Source organism: Lytechinus variegatus, chromosome 14, assembly GCF_018143015.1.
Source record: "Lytechinus variegatus isolate NC3 chromosome 14, Lvar_3.0, whole genome shotgun sequence".
Classification (NCBI taxonomy): domain Eukaryota; kingdom Metazoa; phylum Echinodermata; class Echinoidea; order Temnopleuroida; family Toxopneustidae; genus Lytechinus; species Lytechinus variegatus.
In genome coordinates this window covers 20,234,736-20,261,349 of record NC_054753.1, presented here as the reverse complement: position 1 = coordinate 20,261,349, position 26,614 = coordinate 20,234,736, and the positions used below count along the sequence as shown (strand labels likewise).

The 26,614-nt window shown below is 34.1% G+C and overlaps 1 pseudogene; it reads left to right on the top strand.

The window, feature by feature from the left end:
• The first annotated feature begins 7,586 nt into the window (after positions 1–7,586).
• LOC121428162 lies at positions 7,587–15,847 on the top strand (annotated as a pseudogene).
• Positions 15,848–26,614: the final 10,767 nt, after the last annotated feature.

The window sequence follows — 26,614 nt, the reverse complement described above, 5'->3', positions numbered from 1 at the left end:
ATGCAGTCTGGAAATACAGATCAAACAAACATATTTATGAATATAATAATTGAATCTATATCAGTATACTATTAGTATTATAATTTCTAATGTCTTTTAAGGCTTTGTACAGTTTTGCACTGTTTGATATTTTGAGGAGCTTATTCCAAATAATGGGACAACTACATAAAAATATATTGTTTGAGAAAGAATAGTGACCATATATTGCACAAGTATCGGTTGAATTTCTTATTATTATGTACATCTATATGTTGGTTTGCAAAAATATATTGTCAAAATTATTAGGCAAAAGGTTGTTATAATAAGAATGCATAAAAACAGATAATTGAACATTATTGTAGTTAGGAATTTGGGAGAATATTAAATCTTGAGATAAATGATTTAAAACTTGATATATGCTCAATTCTATAATAATAATAATAATAGTAATAATAATAATAATAATATAGGTATATTTACCCAGGGAAGCCACGTTAGTTCTGAAAACTGTTCTCCCAGCGGGCCCTGCTATTATTATTACCCCGGGTTTTTTTTTTCAATATGATCATGATGATATCAATTCTATGATGCCCTCCTCTCCCGTAATGTCTGAAGATTTGCTTAATTTGTGTATTAATATGCCAAAAAGTTACATTTCTAAGTATAAATAAGTTGTTTTTTTAGAAATATAATGGTTGGCATTCTAAATTTCTCACTATCAGGTGACACCAGTTATTTGATTTTTTTGCTCATGCCTGAGCAAATACTGATGATTCATATCCATGGTATAAACATTGGTTTGTGTGAAAGGCATTTGCTAACATTGTATTGACTTCAAAAAAAAATCTGACCTGCGAGGTCCCATTTATCACCCGTGTCTGTGCTATGTTACAAAAATGAAACCCCCCCAAAAAAAAATAAAAAAAAAAATAAACAAATAAATAAATAAAATAATAAAATAAAAAATAAAAAATTAGCGTCCGAAAATCATTATTTTGTACTTAAAACAAGTGAAATATAAAGTGATCGGAAACACCATCTTTATTTCATCACATACACTATGTGTTCTATTATTATCGGCACGATAGAAATTACACAAAATTTTCGATTTTAATGTATCAAAAGCATTTCTTTTGAATTTTTTGTTGGCTTCAGAGTTTTTAAGTTGATAGAAAGGCATCCATGTAAATATTTCATCTCTCCTTTGGTTTTTTTTAATTCAAGTCTATAACGTTAACTTGTGCCTTTAAAATTAAGGAACTTGGCACAATGAGAGCAGCAGTCTAAATTGAGCATGAACATGTTCAATTTTTCATCCCGGAGTACACGGACTGATAATCATCCGTGCTCATCCTTGTAGCCTCCTTGTACATCCGTGTGGCTACCGAATGCATCCGGGAGGCTCCTTGTAAGAACCGGGTGATCCTTGTTGATACCGACTTTATCCGGGGTCAAATGTTTGTATTGTTTGCGTCCATGAACAATAGTCCGTATATTCATAACTAGACAAGACCAATATTGGGAGAATTTGAATTCAAGGAGCATTTTGGGATAAAAGTTGGAAACCGGTCTATTTTACCTCATTTGAAGGTGCTAAATCTGATAAGATCGGTTCCCAAGCCAATTTTCAATGTCTTGACCACCTAATTTGCATAAACAAAATGGCTGCCAAATTGACCATTTAAAATCTTATTTCTACAATATTCTTTTATAATACTCGCTTTCATCGACATGGATACTGCAAAATCCTACATACATAACATGTACCATTCGGGAAAATTTGTTATTTCTGTTTGCGGCTAATTAATTATGCAAATGTATGCATATTTTGCAATAATATGTATAATTTGAAAATTACACCTAAAAAGTTTATCATTTTGGGTACAAATAGCATTTGTATCATTATGATAATTGTTTGGCCCTTAAATATAATATTTAGGTCAATTTTTCTATGTATTTTATCGTCAGAATACTTGCCTAATGCACTTGATATATCCCAGTACAGAATGTGAGCAACCGTGAAGGTCCGTGTAAAGACCCAGTAACATTCGTGATCATCCGGGTATTCCGTGTTGGCTCCGGGAGCATATTTTTTGATTTGATTTGATTTATTGTTTTCTTCTGCATCCATAACATTTGTATAATACATTTTTCATAACATAATAAACATAATATGTTAGCATTTTTGGCATAAATTGTAAATAAAGATTACTAAATTTAATTCCAGACAAAAATGATTAACTATATGATGTTCACAATTTGCAGGAGAAGGATTGTCATCATAAGCAGATTGCTTGAAAAAAATGACAATCCCAAACTTATACTAATTGAATTAATACATTTTTAACATTGATAAAGCAGAATGGGCATATTCTTTCAAATAGCTGAGGGTGATGGTGATATGATGATGATGTTGATGATGATGATGATGAAGGCCATGGAGATGATGATGGTCAAGATGAAGATATTGGTAATGACTAAAACGAAGAAGGAATAAATTCATGATAAAAAGGATACGACACAGCAATTTTACTTCAAGTATTCTGATAATAACATAGATTTAACGTTTGCCTTAAATGAGTGAAGAGACGAACATTGTTTAACAGGCTCTGGTAGAGAGTTCCATAAATCTGGACCATGGTGTCTTATGGATCTCTGCGCAATAAGCAATTTGGGGTTAATTAAATGGAAATTTGAAGAGTTACGGGTAGGGTATGAATGAATAGATGTATTCAGAGTATAAAAATTGTGGAATGAAGGTGGGAGCATGTTATTTACGTACTTAAACATAAGTAGTAAGCTTTGAAGAGTATTTATGTCAAATACTGTTAGAGTCTTTAGTTTATGGAATAATGGATTTGTGTGTGATAAATATTGGGAATCAGTACAGATTCGAATTGCTTTTTTCTGTAATAAGTATATTGTATTAATTTTAGTTTTTGCACATGTTGCCCAAACTATGTTGCAATACGATATGTATATCAAACAGGATCCCTATTGCTACCTTGCCTATCCTTGTAGACTCCGTACTTTTCCGTACATATCCGTGTTAATAACCAGTTAACTCCGTACTCACTCCGGGAATGCTAGGAAAATACAAATTTGGCACCCCGGATCATCACGGACTGAGATCCGTGATGATCCGTGTTGCATCCGTGAAGGTGTAAAAGGGGCTTTAGCTTGTCTTCTTTGTAAATATTTTTGGAGGGGAAATGCATGCAGTCGAGTTATTCTTTGAATTGGCAATTTAGTCTTTTAACGTTATTATGTATATATATGTCACATAAGTATGTGCCATGTACATATATTTCATTTTTAGAATGATTTTATTTATTAATGGGTAAAGAGGGGCTTAAAGTAAATTATTCACATGCTTTGTTTATCACGCGTTCATGGGTTATATGCTTATTTTGTTTTTAAATGTATACACAAATACGTTTTTGTTCATTGATTCATGTATATTGTCATATTATTTCTCTCATTACTGTGATAAGACCTCTATCGGAAGAACATCATCATAATGAATGGCTCTGAATAGAGTGATCCATCTGTATCTTGTACATGTTAAAACATTCGCTTTTGTAATCATTCCTGTACACTCTATATTATCTTGGTGTTATTCTGATAATAAACCCAACCCAACCAAACCAAACAACAATGTAGAAATAATGATCAATCCCATATTACCACTACAATAGCTACAACTGCATAATTGATATCATAAAGTCAAGTGATTTTATCATTAGTTTAGGAGAGGAGAGACAGTGAGAGAGCTTGCTAGCGAAACGATTGATCAGTATTCATGTAAATCGCATACTTACGAAGTTTCAATTGATCCTTTTGATTCTATTGATATTAAGATTTCATTAAATTCTGAATGTAATCAAACTCAATTGAGTTTGTTCCCATTTTAAATACGAACTCGTAAGTTTACGAATTGAAGAGAGAGAGAGGGGGGGGGGAGGGAGGGAGGGAGGGGGGTATATAAAGAGAGAGAGAGAGAGGGGGGGGGGAGGAGGGGGTATATAAAGAGAGAGAGAGAGGGGGGGAGGGAGGGGGGTATATAAAGAGAGAGAGAGAGGGGGGGAGGGAGGGGGGTATATAAAGAGAGAGAGAGAGTCCGAGAGGCAATCAGAGAGGGAGGGGAGGTATGTACAGAGAGAGAGAGAGAGAGGGGGGGGGTCCGAGAGGCAATCAGAGAGAGAGGGGCAGGTATATACAGAGAGAGAGGAGAGAGAGGGGGGGGGGAGTCCGAGAGGCAATCAGAGAGGGAGGGGCAGGAATATACAGAGAGAGAGGGAGGGGGGTTGAATGATCACTTTAAGCATTGTCTGACGTGTAAGGAAAGTTATTTCACGTATACGATTGTCAAAAAAAAAATCAACCGAAATAGAATTCCAAATATTTGGAGGGCATGTCCTATTGTGCCCCAACCTTATTATTTATTTATCCATTTATTTATTCATTTATTATTTATTTCATTTTATCTTATTTTATTCCACATTTTTTTTATTCATCTATTATCATTATATACATATATATATATTTTTTTTTTTGGGGGGGGGGGTGGGGGACTTATCCCCTCCCCCTAGTTTGACCACCGTGCTAACTGAGGCGCCGTGCTAACTGAGGCTCTATAAAGCCGCGCCTAAGTTAGCACGGTGTAAATGTAAATGGGTGTACCTTAACAAAAGACAATAATGAATATCGACAATATGTATGCATGTACACATATTGAGTAATGCAGTATCCCATTCATGTCTTCAAGTTCTCTAATAATATGCAAATTTTAGAATACAGTCTAAATTCAGAATACGTTCATCCACTATCACAATGCTGGTAAAGTAAGCAAATGAATTTCCCCACTTTCAGTATAATTCCTTGATCTCCCACCCCTGTTTCCGATAAATTACAATAACGCTGTAAAAAAATTGTTATAGGAAAAACAAGACACATAAAAGGCACTACCTCCTTCCTCTTCAAAACGGTTTTTCCGGTTTTAACCTATTTTTGCGAACACGAATATACTTCAAAACGGCAATATTAATTAAAGGGATTCTACCTACTGGTATTGAAAGAAAATTACTTTTATTGCTTCGCTACCTCGCTATAAGGTGGCTTGCCAAAATGGAATTATTGTTATCACCCTAGTGCTACCCAATTTAAACTCGGCATTAAAAATATAAAAAGGGGGATGTTATTAAGTAAACAACCATTAAGCATCCTCAGCTGGCAAAAAGAGCTAGCTCATAGATCACAACCTTTATAGAATAAATTGACAAAAAAAAATATCATCAACCATGAAGGGCGGCCAGAAGGGATGTCGACCTTTTCGAAGTAGTGGTGATAACAAGGGCCTCACTAGTTCTCTTGACACATAATGGGAAACGACCCGCCCAACTGGGTCTGGAGGGCGGCCTGAAAGATGTCGACCTCTTCGAGTACCCTACTAGAGATGATAACAAGAAGCCTCTTCAGTCCTTGAGGCACATGGTCCCTCCGAGCTGGGCCTAGTCGGAGATGCATCAGACAGTGACAGGATATCCACCAAGAGCTCATTGGACAGGACCCTTTTAAGAAGTGTGGATGGGATCCGCAGGAGCAGCAGGATCAGAAATAAGGGTTGGGTCAGTAGAAGATGAAAGGAAATATGACCCTTCCACTAAGGGGGGGTAGACCAGTTATCACATTTACGTAATACCCTTTTTACACAGGCTAAAATTTCCTTAACCCCGTACTATAGGTGGGGCTAAATGGCAATTTAGCCCCACCTATAGTACGGGGTTAAGCTTAGCCCACTTTCTTTTTACACAGCATTTTTGCAAAGTGGGCTAAACCCACCTATAGTACGGGATTATTTGGCCCTGCAAAAAAGCAGGGTTATCCCACCAATTGAGGTGCTAAGAGCAATAGTACGGGGTTAAGATCGCATGTGTAAAACGAAAGTGGGCTAAGCTTAACCCCGTACTATAGGTGGGGCTAAATGGCAATTTGGCCCCACCTATAGTATGGGGTTAAGGAAATTGTAGCGTGTGTAAAAAGTGTACGAGTGAAGTACTTGTACTACGAATGATCGACAAAAACCACTAGTCCGGGGTTAGCGAGTTTCGTGTGTGAAAAGCAAGCATTCCTTATCCGGGGTTAGCAATAACAATTTGGCATGTGTGAAAAGGAAAAAAAATAGTACGGGGTTAAGGATAGTACGGGGTTAGCGATAGTCCGGGGTTAAGAAAATCCTGTGTAAAAAGGGCATTAGTTGACTGCTTCGGAGCCATTGATCACACTGGAGTCGGACTGAGTGATGTCTTGGTATCCACGATGAAAAACACCAGATGTCTGGGTATACGTCTGGGTCGGTGACAAGTTTGGATGTGGGGGTATCTACACCATTACAAATTCGAACGTGCTGTCAATTAGATGGGGAGTACAGCGGTGGACACGAGCAGGTCTCACAGGCCTAATTCATTCCCCATAGACTCATGTGTTAAATTGGCACTTTAAAAAATTCATAAAAAATAAGGATGAAATTCGGGGGTCGAATGTTTACTACCAGTGGATAGGATTTATATCCGGCAATCCATATCTGACCAGAAAGGGTCCCTCGACCGGCTCATTTTAAAAATGAATTGGCGTGTTTGAAGACACCGTCGGGGGGAGCAGATTCATCAACTCAAACAGCAAAATAGCCGTAATCCTTCCGCCAGTCAAAATATAGTCCAAAATTGGTGATATTTCTTCCCAATTAGGGAAAAGGAAGTTCAGTAATTACCAAAAATAGAATCAGTGTTAGATGGACAATCATATGCATACACTTTGTCAATCAGCCATATCAAAAAAAAGTAGCAATGGGTTGGCTCGAATGAATATCTAGGGCCTGCCACTAGTGATTAGGCCCGTGAGACCAGCAAGGAATGCGGTACATCATCTCCAGAGGGCTACGGATTCAGAGTGGAGTTACCTCTGTCCATGAGATGAGGAGTGCTTCCCAAGTATTAATTTTTGGTTCTAGAGGAAAAGTTGTTGCTCGTAGTGAGCATGTTCGATTTCTAGGAGTAATTATCGATGAACACTTGACTTAGAAACCCCATAGAGTCAGTGTGTACAAAGTTTTCTTGAGGTGTAGGTGCTATATGTAGATTAAGATGTGTTTTGTCTGAGGCTTTTCTAGGAACTTTACATACATATCAGCTTTGTGCTTCCCTATCTGACTTACTGTAATGCTGGATGGGACAATTATACTTTTGAGACTTACATTGACAAACTAAAGGTTCTACAAAATAAAATTCTGGCGCTTATCATCAATTCAATTTTCAGACATCCTAATAAACCCTTATCCCTTCAGTTAAAGTTGCTTCCTCTTCTTTTGATGAGTTAGTCAGGTTCAAAGGTAGCTGGGAATACCCGGTACTATTTACAGGAAGTTCGAATCGGGTGTATTTTTTTTACTCTTGTAGTTGATTTGAATTTGTATTGAACTACACATTAGCAATAACATGAAGTGATCATTGTGTTGTAATGCGAACCTGGCGTTTCAATACGTTAGTACTAACTTGACTTGTATGTTATTTGACGGAATTTAAATCTCATGTTCGTAAATTGATTTAGCGATGGCTGAGAAGTGTGGATCAGAGAAAGCATCAAGCCCTTCACCGAACCTGATATGTCCACTATGTCTTGATTTATTTGTCGAGGCGACAATCTTAACTTCATGTGGACACACATTTTGTAGGCAATGCCTCAAGAAATACGATCTAACCCACCAGGACCTTGATCACATGGTCTGTCCTCTCTGCAGGGAGATCACCAAGTTGTCCGCCAACCGTGTCGATGATCTCCGCCTCAATGTCTCCATCAACGGATGCGTAGACGATCACCACGCCAAGTGTGGAGGGATGAACGCTGTCCTCGAGATGCGACCAAAATGTTCTGGTTGCAAGCTTCAAGGAGATGCTGTCTCATTCTGCAGAACCTGTAATAACTACATATGTGATAAATGTTTGCAATGTCATCAATATCTGTCAGTCTTTGAAGATCATGAGATTGTCTCCATTGATGATGTCATCGAAGGGAAGGTCAGCATTGGTCATTTCTTCGAGAAGTGTTCCATCCACAAACAAGAGAACAAGGACATGTTTTGTGAGGATTGTAAGGTCCATGTCTGTCAAAAGTGCGTACTTGTTGGTCATAGAGCTCATTAAATCAAGAACCATGCTGACTTTGAGCAGGAGTTACGACGGAAGGTAAATTTATTCATAATTGTCACAATAGAAATGCTATTTAAAATACATATAACGCTATTTACTATTGAACCTTTATAAGAAGTTTAAGAAATTTCTTTGAAAATCCAATAGTAAAAATCAAACTGTGCTTCTGGGAGTTTCAAAACTTGTTTAAATGAAAAAAAAGATTGCTGTTAAACGGTCTCGTATGAAAATTAAACAGCATTTTAAACGTAAATTTTATATAACGATCTTTTATATTTGAACCTTACATTGACAATTATAAGCTAAAATAAAGCTTTGCTGTCTCAGAGTTTAAAGACTTGTTAAAACTGTTAAAATTACTGCGGTAAGGTTAAACAGCGTTGCATATACATTTTAAGCAGCATTTAAAATTACTACGTACGATAGGTAGGTTTAGCATGGCTAGACACTTGATACAGATATTGAAGTTGATCATTGATGTTAACAAGAACAAACAGCAATGATCATTACGGTTTTGATGATTATAAGTCTATACCTCATAAAAATGTTGATTTGAATCAAGAGAGAAAAATTTCATCAAAATCGGATGTAAAACTTTCACTTATTTTTCACAAAATAGTGATGTATGCACTATTTAATTACATGCGAATGAGATGTCCCTCACTCACTGTTTATTTTGTTTTTGTTTGATTAAATTCTACAATGTTTAAACATTCACAGATTTAACAATAAGACTAACCTGACTGAAGCACAAAATTTTAAGCAGTGGTCATTCCACATGTTCAGTTAGAAATAAAACTATGTTTAACAGGCAAATGAGGAGAAAAAATAAAATATTTAATATTGCTTATAATAAAAACGAAAGAAATAGTGAGTGGGTGATGTCACCAGTCCTCTTATTTGCTACCGACCATAATTTTCTATTTTACATCCAAATTTGATGAAATGTTTAGTGTTATGCTTGTTAATTTTTTTTTATTAATATTAACATTTTATTGGGAAAGGGTGATCGATGATGTCGAAGAGACTAAACAGCAATGATCCTTACAGTTTTTGGTAATGATTATAATGGCAGTGACGATAATAATAATAACTGGACTGTACTACTACTACTACTACTACTACTACTCCTACTACCTACTACTACTACTAATACTACTACTACTAATACTACTACTACTACCACTACCACTACTACTACTACTACTACTACTAATACTACTACTAGAAACTTCTTAAGCTATTTTTTTTCTTTTTTAACTTCTTTATATATACACATTAATATTGAACAAATATTTACATAAATGATAGAGTACTTACAAGAATGTGGCAGCAAATCTAATTTTGTTCTATACTGGTATTGACACTGTCACTAGGTGTTCCTACATGTAGCTTCGGTCTACTTACATAAAAATACATCTTGAATATTTTGCATACAACAACAAGAAAATAAACTATTAATTTGTAAGCCTCCTAATCGAAACTTTACAATTATGCAACTTTACTCGAATTTACAACGTTACAAAATGTACATTAGTACATTAATATTAAAAATGATATACATAAAAGTATGAACTACATATTGATACATAACTAAAACTGATTAACAAAATATTCATTACACAATATACATATATATGACAGTGAACTTTTTATATTGCACTGCCAGTTGACAGTGTCATTGTGATTATTGTTCATATTTTTTAGTATTTTAAACTATGTATAAATAAAACAAACATTAAATATAAAAACACCTAAACTACTCCTAACATTACACATCATACACACCAACTTTTTAACCCGTTTTTTTAATTTGTTATAATTCCCTATTTTTATCGTTATTGAGCATTGTTAGTAGGTGTTGTTTGTTTTGCTTTTTCTGTGCGTAGTTTTGCGTACCATGTCAACTTTTGAAATTTACTACATACATATTGTTGTTTACAACAATTATTTTCTTTTCTCTACAAATTGCACATACATACTGTCCAATGAAAGCCATGTATTTATACTAAGCCAGTATCCAACATCTTTTAATGCTGGATGAGTGTTACAAACATGATAATTTTTGTTTTGACTGTATCAACTGCATCGGCAATGTGTTTCCTTTCAACACAATTTCCGATCATGTCATGAGCAATCTCTTCCTAGATAATAATGACAGTTCCTCAGTTCACAATGTGGAAAGCAGTAATTTATTTCAGTCTCTCATTGAGAATAGTTCTGGAACTTCCGAACACACTTACTATTCTGTATATGAATTTAATAAACAATATGATGCAGATTCTTTATCGAGTAGTTTCTCAATCGTTCATTTCAACTGTAGAAGCATTCAAAAATTTTTTGATCATTTTGACATGTTTCTTGATAATATAAATCATAAATTCAAAATCATTGGCCTCACTGAAACATGGCTTACCAATTCTTCAGCAACTAATCTTTACAACATTCCTGATTATGAATTCATAAACAATCCACGTGATTATGGACGAGGTGGCGGAACTGCATTATATATTCATAAGTCTCTACGTTTTAGATTGCGAAATGATCTGACATGTGTTAAAAAAACCATAGAAACTTTATTTGTAGAAATACTATGCAAACATAAACACAAGATCATTGGTGTAACATACCGCCCTCCAGGACAATCAATAGAGGAATTTCAAGTTGAATTATCTAATATTTTGAACAAATCGAATGTTAGCTCTAACTCTTGTTTTATAATGGGAGATTTTAATTTTAATTTGATTAATAATAACTCCAACAGTATTGAAGATTTTATGAATCTGATGCTTACTTTTTCTTTACGTGCAACCATTTTCAAACCCACCAGAATCACTAATTCTTCAGCCACCCTACTTGATAATATTTTCACAAATTCCACTGATTTCATTAATTCTGGAATTTTAGTGGCAGATGTAAGTGATCATCTTCCAGTATTTCTTTTGTTACCTTCAATCTCCTATTATAATGACAAACCTGCTGATACTCATTACACTAAGAGAAGCTTTGATGACTCATCGTTACAGAACTTCTTTATCAAGTTGTCTAACTCTCAATTTGATGTTAGTTCAAGTAACAATGTTGAAACAAAGTACAATCATTTTTTAGGTATATTTTTACGTCATTACAATGACTGCTTCCCCATAAGAAGCTATTCCATAAAGAAAAGGAATAAAAAACATGGATGACTAGGGAACTTAGAAAATTATGTATTAAAAAGAATAATCTATACAAGAAATATATCAGAAATCCAACAAATTTAAATGAAGTTAAATATAAAAAAATATAGAAATTATGTGACTTATCAGCTGCGTAAAGTCAAATCTAATTATTACACACAAGAATTTAAACAGGTCAAAGATAACATCCATTCTACATGGAAATTAATAAATAATATAATGGGTAAGAAACTTAATTCTAACCTATTGACTCAATTATTACTCCTGATGGTCAAACATTGTCTGACAATTCACTTATTGCGAATGCATTTAATAATCATTTCGTAACTATTGGTGAAAAATTGATAAATCAACATACTGCTATTAACTCGTCATCTGTACCTTCATTTCAGGATTACATTCCACAACGTAACCTGAAATCTATGTTTTTTAAACCAATAACATGCAAAGAAATTTATGAAATTGTGAAAGATATGCCAAACGACTCTAGTCCTGGTATGGATTCAATAGTTGTTAGAGTATTGAAAAAAACAATCTCATTGATATGCATTCCATTATGTAATATTTTTAATTTAAGCATATCAACAGGTACTGTTCCCAAATATTTGAAGATTGCTAAGGTCACTCCTATACACAAAAGTGGAAGTCGAGAAAATATGAACAATTATCGTCCAATATCTGTACTAAATATATTTGCTAAAATACTTGAGAGATGTGTGTATAACAGGATTATTAGTTTTATTGATGAAAATGATATAATATTTAACAACCAGTATGGATTCAGGAAGGGGCAATCCACATCTTCAGCTGTCTTGGAGCTTACACATAAGATACACAACTCTATTAATAACAAAGAACATACTCTAGCAATATTTATTGATCTCTCTAAAGCCTTTGATGTTATTGACCACTCTATTCTGTTAAAAAAACTAGATTACCATGGAATAAGGGGCTTGCCACTCAAATGGATCACAGATTATTTAACCGATCGAGAACAAATTACTATATTTAAGAAATGTGAGTCAAGCTCCAGGACAGTGAGATATGGAGTGCCCCAGGGTTCAGTCCTCGGCCCACTCCTTTTTCTGTTATTTATAAATGATTTACCCCAATGTTCAAATATGCTAAATTTTGTGCTATTTGCTGATGACACGTGTGTCTCTATGTCTGGTAGTAATATTGATATTCTGTTCAGAGATATGAATTTACAGCTTAAAAAGATCAATGAGTGGATGTCAGTCAATAATCTAATTGTGAATACTTCAAAAACCAATTATATGTTGTTTAGCACATGCAGCCATAAGATAGACAACTTAAAATTATACTATAATAGCTTTGAAATTACTCAACTTCACAATGTAAAATTTTTAGGTATTTATTTGGATGACAATTTATCTTGGAACTTTCATATTAAACAGGTCTGTAATAAGATTGCTAAAAAGATTGGGGTAATAGCTAAACTTAATTTTTTGCCAAGTTCAGTTCTAAAAATGTTATATCATGCTTTTATCACATCTACCATTAACTATGGAGTGATTGCATGGGGATTTACAACTAAAAGAAATATACAGAAAATTTTTACTTTACAAAAACGAGCAATCCGTCTAATAACTCATTCCAATTACCTCTCTGAAAGTGCACCTCTTTTCGAACGAAGCAATATCTTACCGATTCAGAATATCATATCATTACAGACCTGTTTATTCATGTACCAATGCCACAACCATATGTTACCTAAGTCTCTTCAAGATTATTTTAAAATGAATAATTTATATCACTCATATCAAACTAGAAATTGTAACAGTTATCACCCTCCTTTGCCACGCATAGCTTTAACTAGACGATCTGTTTTTTTTTTTATTTTGGACCACTCTTTTGGAACTCATTACCGAATTCTGTTAAATTATCAAAATCTTTAAATCAATTTAAACGTGCATGTCTTCAAAACAAAACACTTTTAAACACGGCTTTCCATTTATTGTAATGATTTGTTTTCACCCCCTCTCTTCTCTTAGACGTATTTGTAATTATGTTATGATTATATTGTTTGTTTACTTTACATGTATTAATATGATTTATTCTATACTTCAGGGGCCAATTTAAAAAAGCAGTTATGCTTTCTTTGACCCCTCCACGTGTAATATATCTTTTAATGTCAATGATTTGTACATACGTATATTTTTAATTGTGGAAATAAATTTGAACTTGAACTACTACTGCTACGACTACTAATATACTTCTACTACTACTACTACTACTCCTACTACTCCTACTACCCCTACTACTACTAATATTACTACTACTTCTACTACTACTACTACTACTACTACTACTATACTACTACTACTGCTACTACTATACTACTGCTGCTGCTGCTGCTACTACTACTACTACTATTATACTACTACTTCTACTACTATACTACCACTACTACTACTACTACTACTATACTACTACTACTACTACTACTGCTACTACTACTACTACTACTACTCGTACTATTCCTACTACTACTACTATTATGCTACTACTTCTACTACTATACTACCACTACTTCTACTGCTACTACTATACTACTACTACTACTGCTACTACTACTGCTACTACTACGACTACTACTATACTACTACTTCTACTACTACTACTAATACTTTTACTACTACTACTGCAATTTCTACTATACTCTACTACTGCTACTACTATACTACTACTACTGCTACTACTACTACTACTACTACTATTATACTACTACTTCTACTACTATACTACCACTACTACTACTACTACTACTACTACTACTACTACTACTATACTACTACTACTACTTCCATTACTACCACTACCACCACCACTACTACTACTACTACTACTGGATGCTGATGAATACACAATGATAATGATGTTTTTGATTTGTAATACTATCATCAATATCTTAAATATTGTTGCATCTAATCCATCGGTTTTTTATTCCTAATGTTAAATTAATTAATCATTATCGTTATTGCTTCAATTTGACATGAAATTTTGTATTTATGTTTGTGGTCTCTTTTCAAGCTTATTTAGAATATCGTATGTCATTCTTATTTAATAATATTTGTTATTTTCACCTCTATGGAATACTTCCAGATGTAACTCACTGTTTTTATCACGTTCTATACGTAGGTGACAGACCTTACCCAGCGATGTGCTGACAAGAAAGCAGAGCTGGAAAAGAACATTCAGAACATAAAAATACAACGTCATGAGGTACACACTGCAGTGCAGACACTACTAGATGATGTCAAGCAAGCCTACAGCATCAAGGCCAAGGAGCTTGAGGAAAATCTTCGAAATCTCACCGAGCAAATACATGCCTTAGAACGTAGTTTTGATGACGACCTCAACGTCTTGAAGTCAAAAGATCGTCAGAGGATCAAGAGTATTTGTAGTTCAATTACTTTGGTAGATAATGACAGACTAGGTCATCTTGAGACAGACACTCTATCTGCTCATACCTTGCTCTGTGAGGAGCTGGATGCCATGCTGAAGGAGGTTACTGATCACACTTCTGCGGAAGCTATCAAGAAGAAAGCAAATTGGAAGAGGTTCAATCCAGCAGACGATACTCGCCTTGACCTCGGGAGCATCTCAGGATCAGATCCCAAGATAGAAGTTATTCAGTGTGTTGATCTACGGGAAATGATGTACGGTATGGCACGGTATTCGCAAAACAATGTCGCTATCGGGTATGGGAGGGATGCACAAGGTATTGATATCATTGATTCAAATGGTGGAAAGCAGCGATATAGTACCATATTAGACTTAAATGACATGAATTGTTATGGTCTGATTTTGCAACGGGACGGGGTGTTTTGCGTGTCCACTGGTACTACAAAAGCCCACATCTACTCTCGCCTTGGCTCTAGGAAAGCAACGATCCACGTAAGAAACGATACTAAATATTGTCTCAAAATTAACAAAAGTACATCAGATGAAATCATCATTACTAACTATGAAAAACAAGTCTATATCTATGACCCGACAGGATCCACTCTTAAACACACTGTTCAAACAAAGCACAAGACGAGGCAGGCATCTATCACAAGGACGGGTTTGCTCGTCACGAGTTCATGTTTTGACGATCCAAGCGTGGTGACGGTCTATGGCAGGGATGGGAATTCTGGTGAGTCTCTACAAGCTCCAGAGGGTGTCTACCTGTATGCTGCCGTGGATGAGCGGGACAGGGTGTATGTAGCGAGTGTTGATGAGAAGAATAGTAGCGTCGTGATCAGGCTCTATGATCTTGATGGTTTGAACCTGAAGGAAAGAATTGAGTTCAATGCACTTAATTTGACATTGGGTAGGAGTTGGTGTTACTTGGTTTCCCTCTCCCCAGTCATGCTCGCCTTTGCTTGTCACAAGAAGTTATATTTCATCAAGGTATCACTGTAATCATGGTAATCCAGATTGTCTCACACCATATAGCATCACAGCCCAATGAATAGTGTGTAACATGTATTCACCCAGCTATCCTGTTTACCTCCATGGTTCCATATTCTATTGTTTATCATAATTTCATGATATCTCGTTTCAATGGTAGGATCCATCATGTGAAATTCTTAGGGATATATACAGACTAGTCACGCATGCTATAGAACTATCAGTAAAATTCCTTTAAAAATAGGTTCTCCTGGCTGAAAATAGTAAAATCAGAATAATATATTATGATATACTCCATAGCATAAAATGGCAAAACGCTGAAAATTTCATCAAAATCTGTTAAAAAACTATTCAATTTGTAAGTTTATCGATATTTTGTGTAAATATATATGAACACAATGACCAGTGATAGATGTGCTGATGATTTATGTGTGGTCCCAACTTTCCTTTTCTTATTTAATAAAATAAAAGCACAATGCATGTGTGTCAAATAAGTTTCAAGAATGGTAGCAGTAACCATTCCTATAACAATTTCACCAAGTAACGCAATGCTTAAAAATTCCTTGTCAAATTTGACCAGGTTTTCAGTGTTTTTGTTTGTCACTCTTAGCCTGAGGACCCCTTCATTACTGTACGGATCTACAATGTAAACAATCTATTGTGTGAGTATATTGGTGAGGATTATTTACTGGAATGCTAAGAAAAAACGATCGGTTGGTTGTTAGTAAACAGCCAGGGAACCGACGGCTTAAGAGGTCCTTTCCGAGGGACCTGACAATAATATCGCACCAAAGGGCATAGCGCTCTAGGTCTATATTATTTTCATGTATGTGCGCCATCCCCGAATCATAGCCATATATGTCTACAGTATAATGCACATACATATGTATGTGTTTTTTTTTCATATTCTAATTGTTATCGTGTTGTGCAAATCCATCAACATATTTTCTTAAAGTGTGGATACATTTTTTTTTCTTCGTGTCTTTGTTTATTTTATCATGTAATGACTTCATTTAGTCAGATGAGTCATAATTTGAATGTCTGGTCGTTAGGCACGACAAACTTTTCTATTGAATTGATAATATTCATAAGACCCCCCCCCCCTGTATAAATGTATGAAGAATATACTCTATTATCTCCAACTATGTTAACACAAAGTAAACACGTAATCACTTTGTAAATATGTTCCAAAATAACACAGTGACTGTGTAAAATTTGTACACTTTTTTGGTATGTTCACACTGTGTCACCGTATTCTGATATAACCATAATGAGAAAAATACAATGAATTTCAAAGAATTAGTTGATACATCATATATTCTTCATATTCTAATAGTTATCGTGGAATGTACATACCCATTAACATGTTTAAATTGTTATTTACAATGTAAGGACTAATCAGGTTATGATTCATAATTGTCAGGCACAGCAGACTTTTATAATAGTTTCTGAATCTGATCATAAGCCTATATGAGATATAATAAGCTGTATATATGATTTTAATTGTTAGTGTTACGATACTGCAACAAATAACAATAAAAAGTTTTAAATTTACATTTGATTTTCCCCCTTTTTATTATAGGAAATAAATCATGTACTTAAATAAAACAATGATCTAACATCAATCTCTTGAAGTGTCTGATGTACAATCCAGGGTTATAGTTCACAGTTATGATAGTCCAGTATATAATCCAGGTTGGCTGGGAAGATTAGGTTCACAATGATGGCGATGATGAAACTGATGTTGAAGCACGATGAATAACAAGAGTCACGGTATCGAGTTGAAATGTCCGTGAAGACGATATTGATGATTATTAACAGTAAATTTCACCAATCCATGGGTTGAAAAGCGTTCATTAAACAGGTTGATGATCTCGATGAGAACTGAGAATTCCTCTCTCAAAATAACTGCAAACTGTTCATTTATGGCGTGCAAATAATTCCACAGAGATAAATATTCCAGGTGGAAATGAAGTTTGCTCTGACATAAAGTCTGGCGTGAAACTCTTAGCTCTGATCTGATATGATGAAGTGAACTGGTATGATATGGTGATGTCTTTGAAGAATCTGCCAGCTTTATATACTAATTACAACTATTCTATAGACTTCTAGTATTCACTATTATGGAAGCTTCTGGTATTGTCTTTTAAAAGAACATTCTCTCTGGAGCATTCTACATTTCTAAAACATTCTTGAATGACCTCAGTGAAATCAACAACATAGCTATACCTATTGTTCACTGGAATCCTATTAGGTAGCAATCTATTGTCTGCTTTTCCCTATTCAACAAAAAACTCCTTGGCCTGCATAACAAAAGCTTTTACAAAGACATTCTGGAATGTTCCTTAACATAAATGAATGTAATTGTTCTTACAATTCTTCTTATTCTTGTTCTTACAATTCTTCATTAGGCACATCAAACGTTTCTATTAGTTTTTTTAATTTAATCATAAGCCTATATCAGATATGATAAGCTAATTATGAAGAGTATATACTCTTTTGACTCCTACGAGGAAGATCACAATTTAAAATCACTTATATACATGTATGTACATTTTCATCATGTTCACACTGTGTCACATTCAAAATGAACATGATGATATTAAAATATCAGTCACGCTGTATTATTCTATTTATGGAGATAAATGCTTGAAAACTAAATATATGACCAAGTCTATGATGCTCTCCTCTCCTGAAATGTCTGAAGATTTATTAAATTTTATATGAAGAAAATACATTTAAGAAAATGTGTTAAAATCATATTTCTAAATATGAAGATTTTTTTTATGGTTGGCGTTCTAAAGTTCTCTCTATCAGGTGACACTAATTGTTTTAATTTTCGTTCATGCGTGGGCAAACATTGATCATTTTTATCCAAGGTGTAAAAATATGGTTTGTGTTAAAATGAGGGAATTATAGGCACAATGAGAGCGTCGTCTTAATTGAGCCCGAAATTGAGTACTCCCAAATATGGTCAATGCATTCCTTAGTAACATCTATTTTTATCATTATGTTTCCATTTATTATCGTGACTGTGTAATACTTGTTTTCACTTAGCTGAATAGCATTGATTTGTATTGATTGGGGAAGGGATATGAGTGAGAATCTTAAAACGGATCGCGAAAATAAAGAAATATTTATTTTGCAAGAGGAAATTATTAAGCATGCATTGATAAAAGATCACTTTTAGGCGAAATTCATAACAATCATGCATGGTCACATGCACCATTAAAAGTTGAATATGCATATATTTCCTCGGAATTATTTTACAACTCATCTGCAGATAACGTATATTTTGGAAGTATGTGTAAAACTTTGCAAAGTAGGTGACATTTTAGCAGAACTTTCATTTTTGGCTCCGTACTGTATTTCGTGTATGAAATTAAAGGGTGCTTGTACGTTTCTGTCATAAATTAGCTTTTCTTCTTTGTAAATATTTTTGAAAGGGAAATACATGCAGTTGAGTTATTCTTTGCCTTAGCAATTTAGTCATTTAAATGTTTTATAAGTCTCTTATGTTTTTAAAGGGTTTGAGTCTCTTTTATCGCACTATACAGTCTGGTTTTCTGTCTCCTTTCCTTTCGAGGCCTCCATCACTTTCAAGCTCCAAGCTTAAGATAGAGGTCTCCCACATTTCTATATATATATATGTTCGGTAATTAAAGAAAAATGTATGTATAGATAGATATAATTTTTACAGTATAGTTGATATTTTATTATTTATGTACATTATTCATTATGTTTGAAAAAATATTTGCCTATTATCTAATATTGAAAAAAATACTTGTATATACTTTGTTTTTGTTTTGAAATGTGGAAAGGAAATAAATCAAACCAAATCAATAAGTATTACCGTGTTTACACTTAATCGGGTTTTGGTTCAGAACCAAAAGCCGATGCAGAATCGGCTTTGGTTTATCTTCCACTGCGTTTACACGCTGTTACAGCTCGCGGTACAGAAACGCGAGCAGATGCAAAAGCCAATTAAGTGTAAACACGGTATATGTGTCATAAGTATGTGTCATGTACGGAATTTCATTTTTAGAATGATTTTGTTTATTAATGAATAAAGAGGGTCTTAAAGTAAATTAATCAGAAATAACTACTTGTATATGCATTTTTGTTAAATTTGTAGTTATATATTTACCCGATGTCATAAATCGCTATGATGGTGCATGTTACAAACACTATTATGACTGTATGCCATCAAGGAGACAGTGTACATGAAAAAAAATGTACTCATAGTCTTTGGGTTTCTTTGGGGGGAATAAATTAGAGGATTATTAAAGTTTTGCGTCAATTTCTATCATAAATTAAAACAAAGGAGATCCAGTTGAAATCAAACGTACTTGTGTTATCCATAATTAAACAGCTTTTGACCATGAGTCAAATTTGCCTTTGCATGAAACTAGCATAGTTCGACAAAAATATAAGAAAATAGTGCTCATAACATGAAATATTAAAGAGACAGATTGAATTAGAAAGTTACATTTATAGGTGTCATAGCACCATTCATATGAAATCAAAACATACGATGAAAATACTTCTTAGACTCTTCACGTGGGGGATTTATCATGCATTCATGATGGGTTATGCTTATTCGGTTTCAAAATGTATAACCAATACCTGTTTATTATTCATATATTCATGTATAATCTCATAATATAACTTTTTTACTGTGAGTGGACCTCTTGAGAAAAAAACAGAGTTAAAAATGGCTCTGAATAGAGTGATACATCTGTATCTTTTATGTGTAATTATGTATTATCTGTAATTATGTATGTTAACATTCGTAGGCCTTATTTCATAAAGTCCATTTTCATTTTTGTCTCACCTGCGAAGCACAGTGAGACTATACAGTGCGTATCAAAAAAAAGTTTACACTTAGAAAAAATCCTGTGAAATTATATATTTGTAATATCCTGACGATTTTTCCACATTTTAGCATTGGTACAGATCCATTTAAGCAAATGACGATATAACTGTCGAAAAATATTTCCGCTTGAGTGAGCACCACTTACTTTTGAAAAGTTGGTGAAAAATGATTTGCGCAGAACTTTGAAATAGTTATGCGAATAAAAGTAGACCTTAATCATGAAGAACACGTGGAAATTAGTTAGTAAAATTGATTTGAAGATATCTTTTACCTTTTTAAACTTGTTTCCTTGCCCAAACACTTCGAAGAGTGCATTGCGCCCCATCCCACTCCCCCACACACCGAGTCCATCGTGACGATATTTGCTTTACACTGAGCTGTGATTTACATAAAATGGCTTAGGCTTGATTTTCATTTTGTTAATCATTGCCAAGCTTGGGAAAAGTGTGGAGAAACAAGTATTAAATGAAAAATCAAATGTAAACCAACTTTAAATGATAAAAACTTAGTGAAAAATGCTGGAGATGTCTGATATAAACTTTTGTTCAGATTCAGTTATGTCCTCAGATCCAGCTGGCACAAAAAGGGTAAAGGTTGTGCTTACTAAGTGTTGAAATTTCAAATTTGGGTGGCAAAATTGTTACAAAATGCTTGAATGTATCCGTTTTATGTCAATTGGCTAAAAGTGCTAGGGAAATTTATGAGAAATGCTTCGCAGGGTAAGTTTGATTTCGCCCTTTCCCCTTGACACAGCGTGAAAACAAGCATTTCTGCGCAAACAGATTTCTGCGAGCTTTACAAAAATGGACAGTGCTCACTCAAGTGTAACATTCTGTCAAAATTTTTACTGTCATTGGATAGATGAGACCCAAACCCATAATTATATGTGAAAAAATTACCCACATGTTGTATATTTCTTAATTCCCATGGCTTTTTCAAAGTGTAAACTTTTTTTTGATACGCACTGAATAAAGGCGCTGCTTTTCCAACGACGACGGCGACGTAAACACCAAATCTAAACTAAATGTTAAGTTTTTGAAATGACAACATAACTTAAAGTATATGAACCTAGTTCATGAAACTTGGCCATAAAATTAATCAAGTACATTACTGAACATTCCTCTTTAGTTTCAGGTCACATGACCAAGGTCAAAGGTCATTCAGGGTCAAAGAATTATTTATGGTCAATGAACTTTGGGAAAATTGGGGTATTTTGTTGAATTACCATCATAACTTTGAAAATTTATTGGTCTATTTCATAAAACTTGGACAAAAGAGTAAGCAGGTATTACTGAACATCCTGTGCGCATTTCAGGTCACACGTCAAAGGTCAATGAACTTTGGTCATAATGGCGGTATCTGTTGAATTACCAACATAACTTGCCGTAATCGAGAATGAATTGGAATGGTAAAATGCAACTTCATAACTTCATGGGATTTACCAAAAACTTTAAATAGGCTTTAAAGATGCTCATACATGCTCTAAGATAGGAATTTAAGTATGACGTGAGTAAAACCACTTCATCTCGGTAAGCTTTTAAGCTTTTGCCTTAATCATGTTTTAAAAAAGTGGAATACCTCTGGCGGTCTCACCTGTATCACGCAATTCAAGTATAGTAGCATCGCTGACTTTGAAAACTACTACACAATAATTATTCACCAAAACACGATTCATAAAATAATACAATACTCCGTTCATTGTCATTTAACCCTGATCATAATTATGACCTAAAACTTGTCGGTGATACTTGATTACTCTTATGTCCAAGTAAAATTTTATGAACTAGGCCAATAAACTTTCAAAATTATGATGGTAATTAAACAAATACCTAGTGGCCGAAGTTCATTGACCTTACATGATCTTTGACCTTAGTCAAACTCTGGCAAGATGTTAAGTAATACTTCATTAACTTTATGTCCAAGTTTCATGAACTAGGTTCATATATTTTCTAAGTTATGATGACATTTCAAAAACTTAACCTTTGGTTAAGATTTTGATGTTGCTTCCCCCAAAATGGTCTAAGTTCATTGACCCCAAATTACCTTTTACCTTTGACCTTGGTCATGTGACATGAAACTCAGGCAGGATGTTCAGTAAAACTTGATTAACCTTATGTCTAAGTTTCATGAACTAGGTCCATATACTTTCTAAGGTATGGTGTCATTTCAAAAACTTAACCTTCCGTTAAGATTTGGTGTTGACGCCGCCGTCGTCGTCGGAAAAGCGGCGCAGGTGAGACAAAAATGAAAATGGACTTTATAAAGTCATTTTTTCCGCCGCCGTCGGAAATCAACAAAAAAAATTATACTTTGAAAATGCCCTGGGAATTAAAAAATATACATCACATATAATATTGGGTTTGGGTCTCATCTATCCAATGAAAATAAAAGTTTTGTGAGAATGTAACACTTGAGTGAGCACTGTCCATTTGTGCAAAGCTCGCAGGAATCTGTCAATGCGCAGAAATGCTCGTTTTCACGCTGTGTCAAGGGGAAAGGATGAAATCAAACTTACCCTGCGAAACATTTCTCATACATTTCCATTGCACTTTTAGTCAATGAAAACGGATACATTCAAGCATTTTGTAACAATTTTGCCATCAAAATTGAAATTTCAACACTTAGTAAGCACAATCTGTACCCTTTTTGTGCCAGCTGAATCTGAGGACATAACTGAATCTGAAAAAAAGTTTATATCAGACATCTCCAGCATTTTTTCACTAAGTTTTCATTATTGAAAGTGGGTTTATTTTATTTAAAAACTTGTTTCTCCACACTTTTCCCCAAGCTTGGCAAGGATTAACAAAACGAAAATCAAGCTTAAGCCATTTCATGTAAATCACAGCTCAGTGTAAAGAAAATATAATCACGATGGCCTCGGTGTGTGGGGAGTGGGGTGGGGCGAAATGCACTCTTCGAAGTGTTTTGGGCAAGAAAACAAGTCAAAAAAGGTAAAAGATATCTCCAAATCAATTATACTTACAAAATTCCACGTGTTCTTCATGATTAAGGTCTAATTTTATTCCCATAACTATTTCAAAGTTCTGCGCAAATCAGTCAAGCCGAAATATTTTTTGACAGTTATATCGTCATTTACTTAAATGGATCTGTACCAATGTTAAAATGTCGAAAAAATCTTCAAGATATTTCAAATGTATAATTTTACAGGATTGTTTCAAAGTGTACACTTTTTTTGATACACACTGTATAGTCTCACTCTGCTATGCAGGTGAGACAAAACTTGAAGGGTAAAAAGGGGGTAGCAAGAGAAAGAAAGGAGACAGGAGATGGAAGACGGGGGAAGAGAATGAGAGGGACAGAACGAGAGGGAGGGGGGGGGGGGGCAGAAAAAGAGAGTAATAAAGCAAGGATATTCATATGACTGTAGTGTGAATGCAGTGAAAATATTATTATTATTATTTTGTTTATTTTTCTCCATCAGTTAAAATCAACTAATTTTGGTACACTTGGCTTTTACATTCTATCCATATTCAAATGACCAAAGTCACCGACTCCCACCCCTTCCCCTACATATGGTACTCACAATGAACAGATTATTTGAAAAAAAGATGACTTTGTGTTTGTGAAAACAGGGTCATACATATACTTTTATTTTGTAGCTGCTCATACACCAAAATGTGATCTACATGTACTGTATACACAAAATATACACGTAAATTTATTTTACAATATTGGATCAGCAATAGTCAGGGACTGTAGCCGTTAAAACACCCCCAAAAATGAGAAAGCTGAACTGAATGATCAAGGGAGGTGTAAGATTGTTGCCAAATGAGTTTTTGGCACTGGGGGGGGGGGGGGGGTCATTATTAAATCTCATAATAAATTGTGTTTGTTTTTAGCAAACAAAGCAATATTTCTGGTGCAACAATATTTTGGGAGCAACAAACTACAGAATCACATGCAATCATTTACATAACAACTTCTTTGGATGTTTCTGAATCAAATCATCCATTTAACTAAATTAGTCCTTCGTATTTTTTATTGAGGTTTTAAACTTATTCATAAAATTGTTCATGCAATTGCACACAAATTTATGGAAAGCCACATATTTGGTTTTTATCACTGATGACCTGAGCTCAGGTTTACAAAAAAACAACAAATACTGATAAACATATTCACTGTGATAACCATTACATGCCCTAATTATTAGTAATATCATTGTTCTAGTCAATCAAAACAAAGTAATATATTTTATGTACATCTGCGAAAATAAAAGGGACTCACATATTGTTGTTTCATTAGCAAATTGTATGTAAACTCATATTGTTGTTCATGAAATCACTCTTAAAGTTGTGTGGAACATGACCCATCATACCAGTACAGGCAATACTCTTATGATAAAAAAAATATATTTGATCTAAGAATGCCCTTCCATAATCATGGATAAAATTATATAAATTATTTGAATGACAAGAAAATTATCTTTAAAACAAAACATGTGTGATAACGGAATAACTGAAAATAAAATATAACATGAAAACGTGAATACATGTTTTTAAATTCAAAACTAAAACTATACTAAACTACGGGAAAGCATCAAATACATATTATATTTAATTTAATATACTTTTTTATCAGCAATGAATTATTTAGTGAATAAAAATCATATTGCAAAGAGTATGCTTATATATTGAAATCACTGGCTTGTATTAGCATAGATCAGATGAATAATAACTTCTACAATGCACAATAATGTTGTTTAAATAATTTGTAGAAATAAAGACAGTGAAAGCTTACCATATTTTTCTTCCTCTTCTACTCCAATTAAAATTCATTGAAGAAAAAAATGATTTTTTGAAAATCAATAAAAAAAAGAATGAAAGAAAAAAAGTTGCAGAGACGACGAAAAACAGCCAACACAAACCAGACGACATCTCTCTGTACGTTCTTTTCTTTGGTAAGTACATATATATATATTGAACATAGTGTGTGTTCAATGTCAGTTTCCAAATTTAAACGGCAACATGAATCATGATTACAAACGCATATGAGAAACAAATGGTGTATACAATGTTCTCCATTCCCAGGCGTAAAACAAGTAAACATTTTTCGAATCATGATTCAGAAGAAGATTTAAATGTCGCAAAAGATGCGTTTGTAAACGTGATCAGCTCAGATTTCAACATTGTGAATACGACATTGAACACAGTTGAGTTTTGAAAATACCTCTTTATTTTCTCCATCTAAAGTGGGAAATTTGTCAAAGACGATCAACATTTTATTTTCGACACTGAACAGTGCACATCTCTTTGTTTTGTAATGGAGTTTCCAATCACATTTCATGTTGCTGTTTAATTTAAAAATCGACATAGAACACGCCCATATTCTATTAGGATGAAAGCTGAATACAAGTAGTACAAGGCTAAGAATCATTATTAATTATCAGCTGATTTGAATAAAATACATTTTTTATAAATAATTTGAAGTATATAATACATGTATATAATACATAGTATTTTATGTATATATGAATATAAACAACAAAAAAATTTAAAAAGAAAACCTTCTTTGGTATTGTTAAAATAAATGACAAACTATGATTTTCTCTTTGGAAATTAAAAAAAAAGGTTACAGAGGTGTCAACCTTTAAAGCTTCATTTGATTATATGTGGAGAGTTAAAGCACGTCTATAACTGTGGTAAAAGTTCATTAATATTAGTTCTATAGTGGGGTCATGTTAAACAGAGGGTTTGTTATCCAACTGCTAAAGAGAGCACGAATGCCTGTGAGCAATCAACCAGGGGACCAACGGGTTATGGTCCTCTCCGAGGAACCTGGTAATGAGGATAAATGCCTTACCAAAGGGCACTAGTGCATCACTTGGGTATTGAACCTGGGTCACCGGAACCCGAAAGCCCCACTCTACCGACTGAGCTATCATGCCTCCCAAAGGTGGAAACCCCTTACTGCTTTTCAAGTGTTGATATTTTTTGTGG